The sequence below is a fragment of the Microcebus murinus genome, chromosome 16, assembly GCF_040939455.1.
Source record: "Microcebus murinus isolate Inina chromosome 16, M.murinus_Inina_mat1.0, whole genome shotgun sequence".
Classification (NCBI taxonomy): Eukaryota; Metazoa; Chordata; class Mammalia; order Primates; family Cheirogaleidae; genus Microcebus; species Microcebus murinus.
In genome coordinates, this window is record NC_134119.1 from 29815749 (window position 1) to 29831189 (window position 15441).

Consider the following 15441-nt stretch of genomic DNA (forward strand, 5'->3'; position numbering starts at 1 on the left):
CTTACATGGCCGCAAGGAGCAGGGTATTGGTGGCATTCCCATTTTACAGATGAGGAAATAGGCTCACAGGGATAAGGAACTTATGCAGAGTCCCAGAACTAGGAGTGGTAGAGCTGGGCTTCAGTCTCAGGTATATCTGAGTCTCTTTTTTGCTATTTAGGCCACTTTTATTTATTTATTTATTTTTTATTTATTTTTTTTTTTTGAGACAGAGTCTCGCTTTCTTGCCTAGGCTAGAGTGAGTGCCGTGGCGTCAGCCTAGCTCACAGCAACCTCAAACTCCTGGGCTCAAGTGATCCTCCTGCCTCAGCCTCCCGAGTAGCTGGGACTACAGGCACAAGCCACCATGCCCGGCTGATTTTTATATATATATATATTAGTTGGCCAATTAATTTCTTTCTATTTTTATGGTAGAGACGGGGTCTCGCTCAGGTTGGTTTTGAACTCCTGACCTTGAGCAATCCGCCCGCCTCGGCCTCCCAGAGTGCTAGGATTACAGGCGTGAGCCACCGCGCCCGGCCTATTTATTTATTTTTTATTTATTTGGTTTTTTTGAGACAGAGTTTCACTTTGTTGCCCAGGCTAGAGTGAGTGCCGTGGCATCAGCCTAGCTCACAGTAACCTCAATCTCCTGGGCTCAAGCAATTCTCCTGCCTCAGCCTCCCAAGTAGCTGGGACTACAGGCATGTGCCACCATGCCTGGCTAATTTTTTTCTATATATATTAGTTGGCCAATTAATTTCTTTCTATTTATAGTAGAGACGGGGTCTTGCTCTTGCTCAGGCTGGTTTCGAACTCCTGACCTTGAGCAATCCGCCCGCCTGGGCCTCCCAGAGTGCTAGGATTACAGGCGTGAGCCACCTGCTGGCCTAGGCCACTTTTAAACACAGCTTTTGTTATGGCTCTCTACCCAGCTGAATGGCAATTTGATTAAAACAAAAAGCCATTGAGCACACCCCTTTTCACTCCAGGGTTATTTACAATAGCCAAGAGGTGGAATTAGCCCAAATATCCATTGACAGATAAATGTATAGAGAAAATGTGGTACATACATACAGTGGAGTATTATTCAGCCTTAAAAAAGGGGGAGGAGTTCTAATACATACTTCAGTATTGATGAACCTTGAGGACATCATGCTGAATGAAATAAGACAGTCATAAAAGCCATAAATAATAATAAATAAGCCATACACAAATATGGTATGATTCCACTTATATGAAATATCGGTAGTAGTCAGAACATGGAATCATGGTTACCAGGGGCTGGGGGAAGGGGAAACAAGGAGTTGTTCAATGGGTATAAACTTTCAGTTTTTCACAGGAGTTCCACGTGTGAAAAAAGAAAAAATAAAACTTTCAGTTTTATAAGATGAAAAAGTTCCAGAGATGTTATAAAACAATGTGAATATACTTAACACTCCTCAACTGCACACTTAAAAATGATTAAAAGGGTAAATTTTATCCTATGTTGGGGTATTCTTTTTACCATAATTAAAAAAATATATTTTTAATGAAAAGACATTGGTCAGAGGGTGATTTTTTTTTTGTCATTTTGGAAAATCCCAAGCATACATAAAAGTTGAATAGTACTAATGAATCATGAACCCATTAACCCAGCTCCAGCAGTTATCAGCACATAGCAATCCTGTTTCACCTGTAACCTTCCATCCACCCCCCCAACCCCTGATGATTGTGAAAGAAATCCCAGATAGCATATAATTATCTGAGAATACTTTTGTTTATTCTCTAAAATATAACTTTCTTTTAAAAACAATACCACTTTTATACCTAAAAATGTCACAATAATTCTTTAACACTATCTCATATCCAGTGTTGTAAATTTTTTTTTTTTTTTTTTCTGAGACAGAGTCTCGCTTTGTTGTCCAGGCTAGAGTGAGTGCCGTGGCGTCAGCCTAGCTCACAGCAACCTCAAACTCCTGGGCTTGAGTGATCCTTCTGCCTCAGCCTCCCGAGTAGCTGGGACTACAGGCATGCGCCACCATGCCCGGCTAATTTTTTTTTTATATATATCAGTTGGCCAATTAATTTCTTTCTATTTATAGTAGAGATGGGGTCTCGCTCTTGCTCAGGCTGGTTTTGAACTCCTGACCTTGAGCAATCCGCCCGCCTCGGCCTCCCAAGAGCTAGGATTACAGGCGTGAGCCACAGCGCCCGGCCAAGTGTTGTAAATTTTGATTGTCCCGTACATTTTTCTTTTTTTATTAATATTTTTGAGAGTTAAGTGTTGTAGATTTTTTTTCACAGTTGGTTTGTTTGAATCAAAATCCAAAAAAAGGGCCCCAAACAAGAGCCATATGTTGCATTTGGTTGATTAAGGGTCTTAGGGTGTAAATTTTTAGCAGAGAAACAACTTCATTTCTTTGTTAGATTAGTACCCGGAACAAGAAGTTTCTGGTAGAAAGGCTCTTCGAACCTCATAGCTTAGTGGTGGTTGGCTCTGTGTGTCGGGATCTTGTGGGAAATGGGGTGCAGTGATGGTGGAGGATGAATGGTATAGCCTGGGGAAGGGAGCAAGATATGGTGCCTTCTGTCAAAAAGGAGTGTGCTGGCCGGGCGCTGTGGCTCACGCCTGTAATCCTAGCTCTTGGGAGGCCGAGGCGGGCGGATTGCTCAAGGTCAGGAGTTCAAAACCAGCCTGAGCAAGAGCGAGACCCCGTCTCTACTATAAATAGAAAGAAATCAATTGGCCAACTGATATATATATATAAAAAATTAGCCGGGCATGGTGGCGCATGCCTGTAGTCCCAGCTACTCGGGAGGCTGAGGCAGAAGGATCACTCGAGCCCAGGAGTTTGAGGTTGCTGTGAGCTAGGCTGACGCCACGGCACTCACTCTAGCCTGGACAACAAAGTGAGACTCTGTCTCAAAAAAAAAAAAAAAAAAAAAAAAAAGAGTGTGCTTAGCATTCCCACCTCTGGGAATGGATCCTACCAATTACACCCACCTGTTCTAAAGGTGTATATGTTCAGGATAATTATTGCAGTGTTGTTTGCAGTAGTGAAAGACCTGAAACATTTAGAAGGTCCACAGCAGGAGTCTGATGAAATACATTATACGACAACCATACTATGGCATTTAGGTAGCTATTTAATAAAAGAGTGAGGAAGGGAGGGAGTTCTCTGAGATCTATAAAGTAAGAAGTACAGTGGTGTATAGCAGCAGTCCCCAACCTTTTTGGCACCAGAGACCGGTTTCATGGAAGACAGTTTTTCCACGGAAGGGGGTGGTGCTGGAGCTCAGGCAGCGATGTGGGCGCTGGGGAGTGGCTGTAAATACAGGTGGCCCGCCACTCACCTCCTGCTGTGCTGCACCCAGGTTCCTAAGTTTCATGGACAACAATTTTCCATGAAGTGCCGGGCAGGAGACATGGGATGAGGGGCAGCAGAGCTCTGTGGCCCGGTCTCTAACAGGCCATGGACCGCTAGCAGCCCGCAGTCCAGGGGGTGGGGACCGCAGGTGTATAAGTATACTGCTAGTTGAGTTAAAAAGATTAAAAAAACAAAACAAAACAAACACGGGAAAGCAATGCAGATTGATTAATGCTGGCATGTGCGTCAGGTCTCTCCCCAAGGGTAGGGGGAAGATTTACATGTTGTATACTCTTCTGTACAGCTTGAATTGTTTAATCTGTATATATTGATATACACACATATATGCACATATATATAAATGTTTTAAAATTATGGTTTATATATGGTTTTAAAATAAGATAAACCTGGTCTTGAATCCTGACTCTTCACTTGATTGTTGTGTGACCTTGGGAAAATTAATATCCCTGAGCCTCTCTTTTTTTTTTCTTTTTTGAGACAGGGTCTCACTCTGTCCCCCTGGCTATGGTGCAGTGGCCTCATCTTAGCTCACTGCAACCTTGAACTCCTACGCTCAGGTGATCCTCCTACCTCAGCCTCCAGAATAGCTGGGACGACACGGGCGAGCGCCACCACACTCGGCTAAGTTTTCTATTTTTTGTAGAGACGGGGTCTTGCTCTTGCTCAGGCTGGTCTCAAACTCCTGAGCTCAAGCGATCCTCCCACCTAGGCCTCCCAGAGTGCTAGGATCACAGGCGTGAGCCACTGTGCCTGGCCCCATCCTTATTTTTAAAATGGGCTAATGCCTTGCTTCCTCATAAGGTGATTTTGAGGATTAAAAGAGGATACACAAGGCCAGATGTGGTGGCTCACGCCTGTAATCCTAGCACTCTGGGAGGCCCAGGCGGGCGGATTGCTCAAGGTCAGCAGTTTGAAACCAGCCTGAGCAAGAGCGAGACCCATCTCTACTATAAAATAGAAAGAAATTAATTGGCCAACTAATATATATAGAAAAAATTAGCCGGGCATGGTGGCGCATGCCTGTAGTCCCAGCTACTTGGGAGGCTGAGGCAGTAGGATCACTTGAGTTCAGGAGTTTGAGGTTGCTGTGAGCTAGGCTGTCTCAAAAAAAAAAGAGGATACACATAAGCTTTTGATATACTGTGAGTTGTGACTATTGAATACAGTAAAGTCTCAGACCCACGGTGATTCCGAGTGGGAGATGTTCTATAGACTTGAATATATTTTTATGAATGTATTTTATGAATGTTTCACAATTGAATACAAAAAAAAGAATTTCTTTCCCTCTTCCTCCCCCAAATAAATGCTTTATTTGCCTGTTCACATCATCAAATGACAGGGAACACATGGCACTCATTTGAATTCAGGGCAGGCATTTATGGTTTGTGTTACTTGTCTGTGACCTTTTTAGTTTTCTTTCTGGAGAACTAGCTTGTGTTCTTTTTTTTTTTTTTTTTTTTTTTTGAGACAGAGTCTCACTTTGTTGTCCAGGCTAGAGTGAGTGCCGTGGCATCAGCCTCGCTCACAGCAACCTCAATCTCCTGAGCTCAAGCAATCCTACTGCCTCAGCCTCCCGAGTAGCTGGGACTACAGGCATGTGCCACCATGCCCGGCTAATTTTTTGTATATATATTTTTAGTTGGTCAATTAATTTATTTCTATTTTTGGTAGAGACGGGGTCTTGCTCAGGCTGGTTTCGAACTCCTGACCTTGAGCAATCCGCCCGCCTCGGCCTCCCAGAGTGCTAGGATTACAGTTGTGAGCCACTACACCCAGCCTCTAGCTTGTGTTCTTAAGATGCTTAAGTTAAAATCAAGGAGCTAAAGAAAAAATTGCTAATTTTTTCCCCTAAAGAAAAAATTGCTTTATTGCATCCCCCCACCTTAATTATAAAAAACAAAATACTCATCCATCATAAAGTCCAAGAAGATTGGGTGTGGTAGCTCACGCCTGTAATCCTAGCACTTTGGGAGGCTGAGGTGGGAGGATCACTTGAGGTGAGGAGTTTGAGATCAGTCTGGGCAACAGCCAGACACCATCTCTACAGAAAAAAAAATGTCCAAAGAAAGCAAAAAATATCACCTGCAAGCTCACCACCCAGAGATCAATATTGCTTGCATTTCCTGAGTGTTATGTACTTTGCACTAGGCTAAGCATTTAACATTTATTAGCTCAGTTAATGCTTAAAACAGTTCCTTAAGGGAAAGGTTGTCATTAACCCCATTTTAGAAAATTATGTAACTTTCTCAAGACTTTATAGCCAGGCTGGGTACAGTGGCTCATGCCTGTAATTACAGCACTTTGGAAAGCCAAGGTGGGAGGATCACTTGAGGTCAGGAGTTCCAGACTAGCCTGGGCAACAAAGGGAGACCCCCATTTCTACAAAAAAATATAAAAAATTAGCGAGGCTTGGTGGCACATATCTGTAGTCTTAGCTACTCAGGAGGCTGAGGCAAGAGGATCGCCTGAGCCCAGGAGTTCAAGGTTTCAGCCTAGGGGACAGAGCAAGACCCATTTCCCCCCTAAAATTAAAAGTTAACAACAACAAAAAAAGATTATATAGCTAGTAAGTGGCAGGGCAGAAATTTAAACCTAGACTTTTTAAACACCAAAACTCATGCTTTTAACAAAATGACTTTACACAGTGTTCCCAAAATATCTTTCTGCACAAGCTTGCTTGCCCGCCTCTCACCTCCTGGTGTGTGATCCTGTTCCTAAGAGGCCAAGGACCAGTACTGGTCCACAGCCTGGGGGTTGGGGACCCCAGCCTTACAGGACGTGTAAGAGCCATGGCATCTCAAATTGGTACAACTTATTTGAGGGCAGTGGGCAATCAATACCAAAACTAAATGTGAATACTCCCTTGAAATAGAAATTCCATGTCTTGGATTTTTTTTTTTTTTTTTTTTTTGAGATAGGGTCTCACTCTGTTGCCAGGGCTGGAGTACAGTGGAGTCATTATAGCTCACTGCAACCTTGAACTCCTGGGCCCCAGTGACCTTACTGCCTCAGCCTCAGATGTACACACACAAACATTAATTGCATCCTACTTTTTCACTCAGCAATATATCATGAATATCTTCCCATATCTAAATACCTAGAGGTTTACTGACATTTTTAATGACTCCATAGTTTCCCATTGTATAGATGTGCCGTAATCTAACCAACCCATTATTGGTGAGTATTTAAGTGTTCAGAGATGGTGCTATGATCAACAGAAATATGTACATACATCTTTGCACATGTATTCAGTTACTTAATTATGGCCTTAAAGTAACTATAAGAGGCCAGTGTGGTGGCTCACACCTGTAATCCTAACACTTTGGGAGGCTGAGTTGGGAGGATTGCCTGAGGCCAGGATTTCAAGACCAGCCTGGACAACAGCAAGACCCCTCCTCTATAAAAAATGGGGAAAAATAAAAACCTTAACTGGACATGGTGGTACACACCTATAGTCCCAGCTACTCCGGAGGCTGAGGCAGTAGAGTTGCTGGAGCCCAGGAGTTTGAGGTTGCAGTGAGCTATGATGACTCCACTGTACTCTAGCCCTGGCAACAGAGTGAGACCCTATCTCAAAAAAAAAAAAAAAAAAAAATTCAAGATGTGGAATTTCTGTTTCAAGGGAGTATTCACATTTAGTTTTGGTATTGATTGCCCACTGCCCTCAAATAAGTTGTACCAATTTGAGATGCCATGGCTCTTACACGTCCTGTAAGGCTGGGGTCCCCAACCCCCAGGCTGTGGACCAGTACTGGTCCTTGGCCTCTTAGGAACAGGATCACACAGCAGCAGGTGAGGGGTGGGCAAGCAAGTGAAGCTTCCTGTGAATTTACAACCACTCCCCATTGCTGGCTTCACCGCTTAAGCTCCCCCTCCTGTTGGATCAGCAGCTACAGTAGATTCTGTTAGGCGGGCAGCCGCGCATGCGAGGTTGCGTGCTTCTTATGAGAATCTAATGCAGGGGCCCTCAAACTTCTTAAACAGGGGGCTGGTTCACTTTCCCTCAGACCATTGGAGGGCCGGACTATAGTTTAAAAAAAACTATGAACAAATTCCTATGCACATTGCACATATCTTATTTTGAAGTAAAAAAACAAACAGGCAAAAACACCCGCATGTGGCCCTCAGGCCGTAGTTTGAGAACACCTGATCCTAATTAATGCCTGAGGATCTGAGGTGGAGCTGAGGCGGTGATGCTAGCGCTGGGGAGCGGCTGCAAATACAGATTATCATTAGCAGAGAGGTTTGACTGCATGATAAAATAACACACTTGAATCATCCTGAAACCATTCCCCTCCCCGGCCCGTGGAAAAATTGTCTTCCACGAAACTGGTCCCTGGTGCCAAAAAAGTTGGGGACCGCTGCTGTAAGGGACATTTTGAAACTTTTTAGACAGCTCAGGCAACTATTTGGCTTACAGAAAAGATGACTTTGTTTATAAACAGTCCCTTTAACAACATATTTTATTAGTCTTGTTATTTTGACATCATTGCTCTTAATGTCTTTGAAAGCTGAGGCTACATGACTTGCTCTATTATAAGAAAGTTAAAAATTCCCTTTCAGTGGACCTCATAGAAACTCTTTTATGAAGATTCATTGTAAATTTGGGATAAGTAGTTTTACTCTTAGGTCTCATTCATCAATTAAAATGTTTTTATTACTTTATATTCATGGTGGTCAGCAAAAATGAATAGATGAAATGGGAAAAGTGAGTTTTAACGCTTGGATATTAGTTTACTTAATTTCACAAAACTTTTCCACTTTTTTTCTTCCCCTTAATTTTATTTTTTTGACTAGGTAATATATTCACACGGTTCAAAACTTGAGAGATATAAAAGAATATGCAATGAAAAGTCTCCCCCTCCTACTCTTGGCACTCATCTACCCAGCTCTTTTAGGGAAAGCCAGTGTTGTTATCTGGCAATTGTTGTTGTTATTTGGCTCTTGCATATCCCTGCAAATATATTTTGTGCACATATAAGTAAATGTAGAACTATTCCCTCAACACAAACATGTCCTTTTGAAAGTTCTGTAGGGCAGTGGTGTTATTTTTCAACTGGAGATAGATAATCTTGTTTTGAAAAGGGTGTAACTCCAATTATGATAACTGGCCTTTTTAGGAACCTGAGACCCAAAATTGGGCTGGCTCTCTTGATGTGGTTCGGGGATTGCAAACAAGAAGTCCTGGTACTTCAAAAACAATTAGAAACAATCGTGAAAGAGAGTAGTGTTTATGGTGATGAGGTGGATACAGCTGCTTCCCCTGCGAGACTCCTGGGCAGGGAATTGGTTTAGGCTGGTTAATAGGGAGTCGCTTTTATCTTCTTGCTCAGGTGTTACAGTGCTTTTCTGATGGCTCATGTGATCTATGGTTCAGGCTGCATTTCAGATACTGAGTCCTTGAACTCTAGGCCAAGCAGTTGGCAGGTGGTTGCCTGGTCTGATCTTAGAGGACATTGCTTTGGAATGCATTGATTAGAGATGCATTAGTATGCAAGCTGTGTGCCCACAGATCACGTCTCCTCACAGGGTTATTCCTGGGGAATTTCCAGACCTTTATTTTTTCCCATTTGGAGATACCACATGCTCAGTAAAGAGAATTTGGAAAATACAGACATGTTGAAAGAGCAGGGGAAATCACCTATACTCAAAGTAGACCACTTTTGATGTTTTGATGTGTTTTTATTTTTATATATTTGTGATTATATGCAGTCATTCAATTTTGTGAATTGCTTTTTCATTTATGATAAGCATTTTCCATGTCATTACAGAGCCTTGGTAAATGTCATTTAAAAAGATGGACTAGAATGGCAGGCCTCTCTTAATCAGATCATGTATACATGAATTTGGTCCTAGACAAGAAATGCCTACAGGAGCCAGGCAGGAAGTATAAATGAGCAAAGTATGCTGGTATGAGACAGGAGGGAGTAGTGTTGGGGAGGATTGGAGTGCCCAGGCCCAGCAGAGGGATAAGCTCCCATTGCTGCCACTTGGGGCTCAGGTCAAGGGCTGTCACATATTCCCATTCTTCCAGAAAAGCATAAAAAGAATTCTTTTAAAAATGTGAAATTAGGCCGGGTGCGATGGCTCACGCCTGTAATCCTAGCACTTTGGGAGGCCGAGGCGGGCGGATTGCTCAAGGTGAGGAGTTCGAAACCAGCCTGAGCGAGACCCCGTCTCTACCAAAAATAGAAATAAATTAATTGACCAATTAAAAATATATATACAAAAAATTAGCCGGGCATGGTGGTGCATGCCTGTAGTCCCAGCTACTCGGGAGGCTGAGGCAGGAGGATCGCTGAGCCCCGGAGATTGAGGTTGCTGTGAGCGAGGCTGACGCCACGGCACTCACTCTAGCCTGGGCAACAAAGTGAGACTCTGTCTCAAAAAAAAAAAAAAGTGAAATTAGTTGTTGCTGTTTTTTTAAATTAAAAAAAATCAGAGAATAATATAGGAAATAGCCAGAATTGACTGTTATTAACATTTTCTCCTATGTGCTTCAGACCCTTTTTACCCATTTTTGTTTTTTAAGAGAAATATTAAAATATTACAGATTAGCCAGATGTGGTGGTGTGCATCCATAGTCCCAGCCATTCTGGAAGCTGAGGCAGGAGGATTGCTTAAGCCCAGGAGTTTGAGGTTGCAGTGAGCTATGATGACACCACTACATTCTAGCCAGTGTGACAGAGTAAGACTCTGTCTCAAGAAAAAAAAGAAAAAAAAATTACAGATAATGTTGAAATATCCTTCCCATCTCTAGTTTCATTTTCTACACTTCCTACTGCCTAATTTGGCAGCCACTATTATAAATTATTGTATATCCTTCTATTTTTTTATACTTATACATACATATGAGCACCATATTGTTTTGTAAGTTTCTAATCATAATTATTACTCTGCAGCTTGGTTTTTCACTCAACCTGTAGATATTTATTCATGTTAATATATGTAACTCTAATTCAGAAGTTGGCAGACTTTTTCTGTAAAAGGGCCAGGATATTTTAGGTGTTTGTTTGTTTGGTTGTTTTCTTTGTTTGTTTTGAGATATGGTCTTGCTCTGTGGCCCAAGCTAGCATGCAGTGGCATGATTATAGCTCACTGCAACCTCAAACTCCTGGGCTCAGGAGATCCTCCTGCCTCAGCCTCCCAAGTAATTGAGACTACAGGCATTCATCACCATGCCCGGCTAATCTTTTAAAAAATGTTTTTTGTAGAGACAGGATCTCTGGTGCTTGGGCTGGTCTTGAACGCCTAGGTTCAAGTGATCCTCTCTTGTCCTCCCCAAAGTGCTAGGATTATTGGTGTGAGCCACTGCACCGGTCTATTTTGGGTTTTGTGGGCCTTATTATCTCTGTTGCAATTACTCAACTCTACAGTTAATGCAGCAATAGATAATATGTATAACTGTTCCCATAAAGCTTTATTTACATAACCAGGCTGTGGGCCAGATTTGGATCCTGGGCCATAGTTTCCTGACCCTTGCTTTAATTTATTTCTTGTAATTACTGAATGGTATATTGTCTGGTATATGATTATACCATATTTTATTTTTCAATTCCCTTGTAAATAGATGTTAGGTTGTTTTTAGTTTTTCTACTATTAAAACAATGCTATAGGCAGCATGTTTGTCCATGTTTCCTTGTGCAAAGGTTTTCACCAGGACATGTATATATATAGATGTGGAATTGCTGAGGGTTTGTTGTTGTTGTCATTTTAAATACCAGATGGGCCAAATAAAATGTTTCAGGTAGAATGTGACCAGCTGTGACCTATCTTAGAATCCCTAGAGAAAGCCAATAGTTACTGAGAATCCAGTCCACACCTAGTTCTAGCCTCTGAGCTGAGACTCCATGACAACTAGCAGGATAAGGACACATGCACTGAAACATGAAAGTGCTGAAGAATGGTCTGGAAGACTGTGGCTGCCATGAGAAATATGCAGCTGATTTCCTTAGAGGACAAAAGAAATGAGGTTGGGGGAAAACTCGATTTTTCATGTGTAAGCCATTCACGGCCAGGCGCGGTGGCTCACGCCTGTAATCCTAGCACTCTGGGAGGCCGAGGCGGGCGGATTGCTCGAGGTCAGGAGTTTGAAACCAGCCTGAGCAAGAGTGAGGCCCCCGTCTCTACTATAAATAGAAAGAAATTAATTGGCTAACTAATATATATAGAAAAAATTAGCCGGGCATGGTGGCGCATGCCTGTGGTCCCAGCTACTCGGGAGGCTGAGGCAGCAGGATCGCTTGAGCCCAGGAGTTTGAGGTTGCTGTGAGCTAGGCTGATGCCACGGCACTCACTCTAGCCTGGGCAACAAAATGAGACTCTGTCTCAAAAAAAAAAAAAAAATAGCCATTCAGACAGCAGGTGCTAACACTGAATGACAAGTCCAAGTAGAAAGGTATTCGGGATGAAGGTGAGGAGCTGCTGACCTGTGCTTCCTTCTTTCCTGGCAACACTGTGAATTCCTTTAAAGATTTATCACCCTGTAATTAGACCCACTAGAAGAAGAATAAGGAAGGTAATAAAGAGTATCAGGGCATCCTTCCAAGAAAACTCTTTCCTTTGAGGAGAATAAGATTTTAAGCCTCACTGGCAGGAAATTAAATTAGTCTATTTTCCTGAAATAATATGTCAATAATACTTGACTAGTTCAGTCTAGCTGGATGTGTTCAGAAAAGAAATGGTGTCCTGTGTTCAGAGTTGAGGAGATTTAATTAAGGGCACTCATGCTTTGGGAATTCCTTTCTTTTTAGAGTTTTTTAAGATTGATGTAGGTCATTATCATTGCTTTGTTTTTATCATATTGGAGAGCTCAAAAAATGTACAGAGCTATTAGAAAGCAGCTGAACCCTAAGATCATCTTGCTGCAGCTTACTGCTTCTTCTTTTCTTCTTATTTTTGTGAAATAGGTTTGGAACCACAATGTTTTGAGAGGTGAAAGTTGGATAGCTCTGTTCGCAGGAGTGGGTAATGCAGAAGAATCGGTCCTCTCCCCTGACCTGTCTCCCTGCCCCACCCTGCCCTTATATTTCTCTTCGTCTTTCAAGTCTAGGATCTTGTCTGGCTGTCTCGTGCTCTGCAGGAGAGCATCCACAGAGGTGGCTCAGGCACTGGGATTGTCACTTTGCACCCAGATCAGCCTTGGCAGGCCTCTTGGAATGGAGGGAAAGACAGACTGTAGCTGAGGGGCCATTCCCCTTGCAGTGAAAAGGAGACATAGTAAACTGGCCATTCTAACATGTTTCTTTCTGCCCATCTGCAAAATTCTAATAGCATCTAGAAGATGAAGAATGAACCAAAGGGCTGCCTTTTACATAGCTTTCTTTACGTGGCTTGCTATTTAGTTCTTATTGAACATCAACTAGGTACTTAGATCCCAATTTAATGTGATATTTTTTTTTCTTTGATAAGAGCCCCAGTGTTAAAAATGTGATATTTTTTTAAGAATGATAGCTTCAAGTTGAACAATAGAAATCTTATTTTAGTGATGTTTGATGCATAAAATTAGGGCTCACCTGTAATCTCTGGAATGGTCCCTTGACAATTCATCCCTTGGATGAATCTATATTATTAATTTTGTGGGGTTTTTTTGAGACAGAGTCTCACTTTGTTGCCCAGGCTAGAGTGAGTGCCATGGTGTCAGCCTAGCTCACAGCAACCTCAATCTCCTGGGCTCAAGCGATCCTACTGCCTCAGCCTCCCGAGCAGCTGGGACTACAGGCATGTGCCACCATGTCTGGCTAATTTTTTTCTATATATATTTTTACTTGGTCAATTAGTTTCTTTCTATTTTCAGTAGAGCCGGGGTCTCCCTCAGGCTGGTTTCCAACTCCTGACCTTGAGCGATCCACCCGCCTCGGTCTCCCAGAGTGCTAGGATTACAGGCATGAGCCACCACTAATTTATATTAGTTTACAAAGTACTTGTATCTTTGTAAGCAACTCTTAGTCTCACAATCAACGTAAGGAGGGAGAATGACCCTATTTTTACAGATTTTACAGAAAAAAAGTTCAGAAAGGATAAGAGGTCTTCTTCTGGTCCTTCATTCTAGACAACAGTATTTTATTACATGTAACAGCTAGAAGAAATATGAAAAGTTACTTTTTGTGTTTCCATGTGCTGAGCAGCAGAACAATCTGTGATCAATGGGGGGAACGTATTGACTGGGTATGAACCTGCAGCATATATGCCCAAAGTGGTTCATCACTGCTTCACATTCTCCCCCCTTTTGTTGGTGTGGAATGGGTCATTCCCACGACTAAAAAGAATACTGTTGTCACTATTGTAAATATCTTTTAAAATTACAGATTCATATATCCTTGATTCAGCAATTCTACTTCTAGGACTTTATCCTTATAGACATACTTTCTTACACATGAAATAATTATATGGCCTTGGCTTTTTGCAGCAAAATATCAGAAACAACTGAAGTGCATCAATTATGGTACATCCATACAGTAGAATATTTTGTTCCTGTTGTAAAGAATAAGGCTGCTCTGTATTTACTGAGGGAACAAACCCTAAGATAGGTTGTTTAGTAAGAAAAAGCCAAAGGTAGGCTATTGTGTATTTATTGTGTAAAATATGCTTGTGTAAATAGGAAGGGGCTAAGTGTTATTAATACGTATTTGTGCTGGGTGAGGTGGCTCATACCTGTAATCTCACCACTCTGGAAGGCGGAGGCGGGAAGATTGCCTGAGGACAGGAGTTTGAGACCAGGCTGAGCAAGAATGAGACCCCATCTCTACAAAAAATAGGGAAAAATTTAGCTAGGTGTGGTAGCACACCTATAGTTCCAGCTACTCGGGAGGCTGAGGCAGGAGGATTGCTTGAGCCCAGGAGTTTGAGGTTGCAGTGAGCTATGATGATGCTACCGCACTCTAGCCCAGGTGGCAGAGCAAGACTCTTGTCTCAAAAAAAAATAAAATTAAAAAAATAATAATGATTGTCTGTGGGCAGGGGAACAGGGTAGCTGGAGAATAGGTGAAGGAAGGAGATCACGGGACCTTTTGATCAAGAACCATGTGAATTACTATTTTTAAAAATCCCACGTTGAGATTTTCAGGGGTTTGAGGTCCTCATGTGTACCTCTTTACTCTGATCTCCTTATTCCCTCCCCCTTCCCACTGGACCCATGGAGTCCTTTCTTCTATTCTCTCTGTTTTCTGGCACCTAGTGAAATTCTCTCTTTTTTGTTCTTACTGTAAAAAATTTTAACACCGCTTTTCTTATTTGCCTTCACAGTCTCTCTATTGAATTTATTGATTGAATAAGTGCTTTCTATGTAATGCATTACACCACATCCTTATTTATTTGAACATATTTTGCACAAGTCAGTTTTTTTGATGATTTTAGAACTGAAAGTGTTGTCAGCACAAGCGAGGACATTCAAACAGCACAAATAAGTACACAGTGAAAAATGTTTCTCTCTCTCTAGACATCTAAGTCCCCCCAGGCTCATAGTTCCCCTGACAAGGCTGCCACTGCTATCACTCTTACCCTGTTTACTTCTAACAGTATTTGTGCACAGCAAGCACATAACATGCATACAACCTCCCCTTTTTGTATGTACTTATATTTTTTTAATTGACTGTTTTTAGAGAATTTTTAGGTTCACAGCAAAATTAAGCAGAAAGTACAGAGATTTCCAATATACACCTCCACACATTCACAGCCTCCCCCATTGTCAACATCTCCCACCAAAGTGGTACAGTTGTTACAGGTAAGAAACCTACATTGACACATCATTATCGCCCAATGTCCAAAAATTACCTTAAAGCTCACCCTTGGTGTTATAGCCCCCATTTTACACACTGTGTAAACTGTATTATATGCACTGTTTGTCACCTAGTTTTTTCACTTAACTTATCTTGGTATAGGATTACATTGAGATTACCACATTGTTTTTAATAACTACACAGGATTCCACTACATATGTACTAAATATATATAATTTAATCAGTCTCCTCTTGATGGGAATTGGGGTTGTCCATAGTCTATTGCTACCACAATAAATATCCATCTATATATGTCTTTGTAAGAGACATGTATCTGTAGGATAAATTCTTAGAAATACAATTGCTAGGTCAAA

General features: G+C 41.8%; 1 protein-coding gene across 3 annotated transcripts in view; it reads left to right on the plus strand.

Moving 5' to 3' along the window:
- Window positions 1-15441, plus strand: part of KIF3B (kinesin family member 3B) — a 49115-nt gene that overhangs the window by 11193 nt on the left and 22481 nt on the right. Inside the window, exon 1 of one of the 3 annotated variants that reach the window (XM_012754784.3) lies at window positions 10985-11322. The exons of the other annotated variants lie outside the window; for them this stretch is intronic. The gene's annotated coding sequence lies outside the window, so the exon portion shown is untranslated. Of the gene's footprint in view, window positions 1-10984; window positions 11323-15441 lie in introns of those variants that run through there. 3 annotated transcript variants of the gene reach the window in all.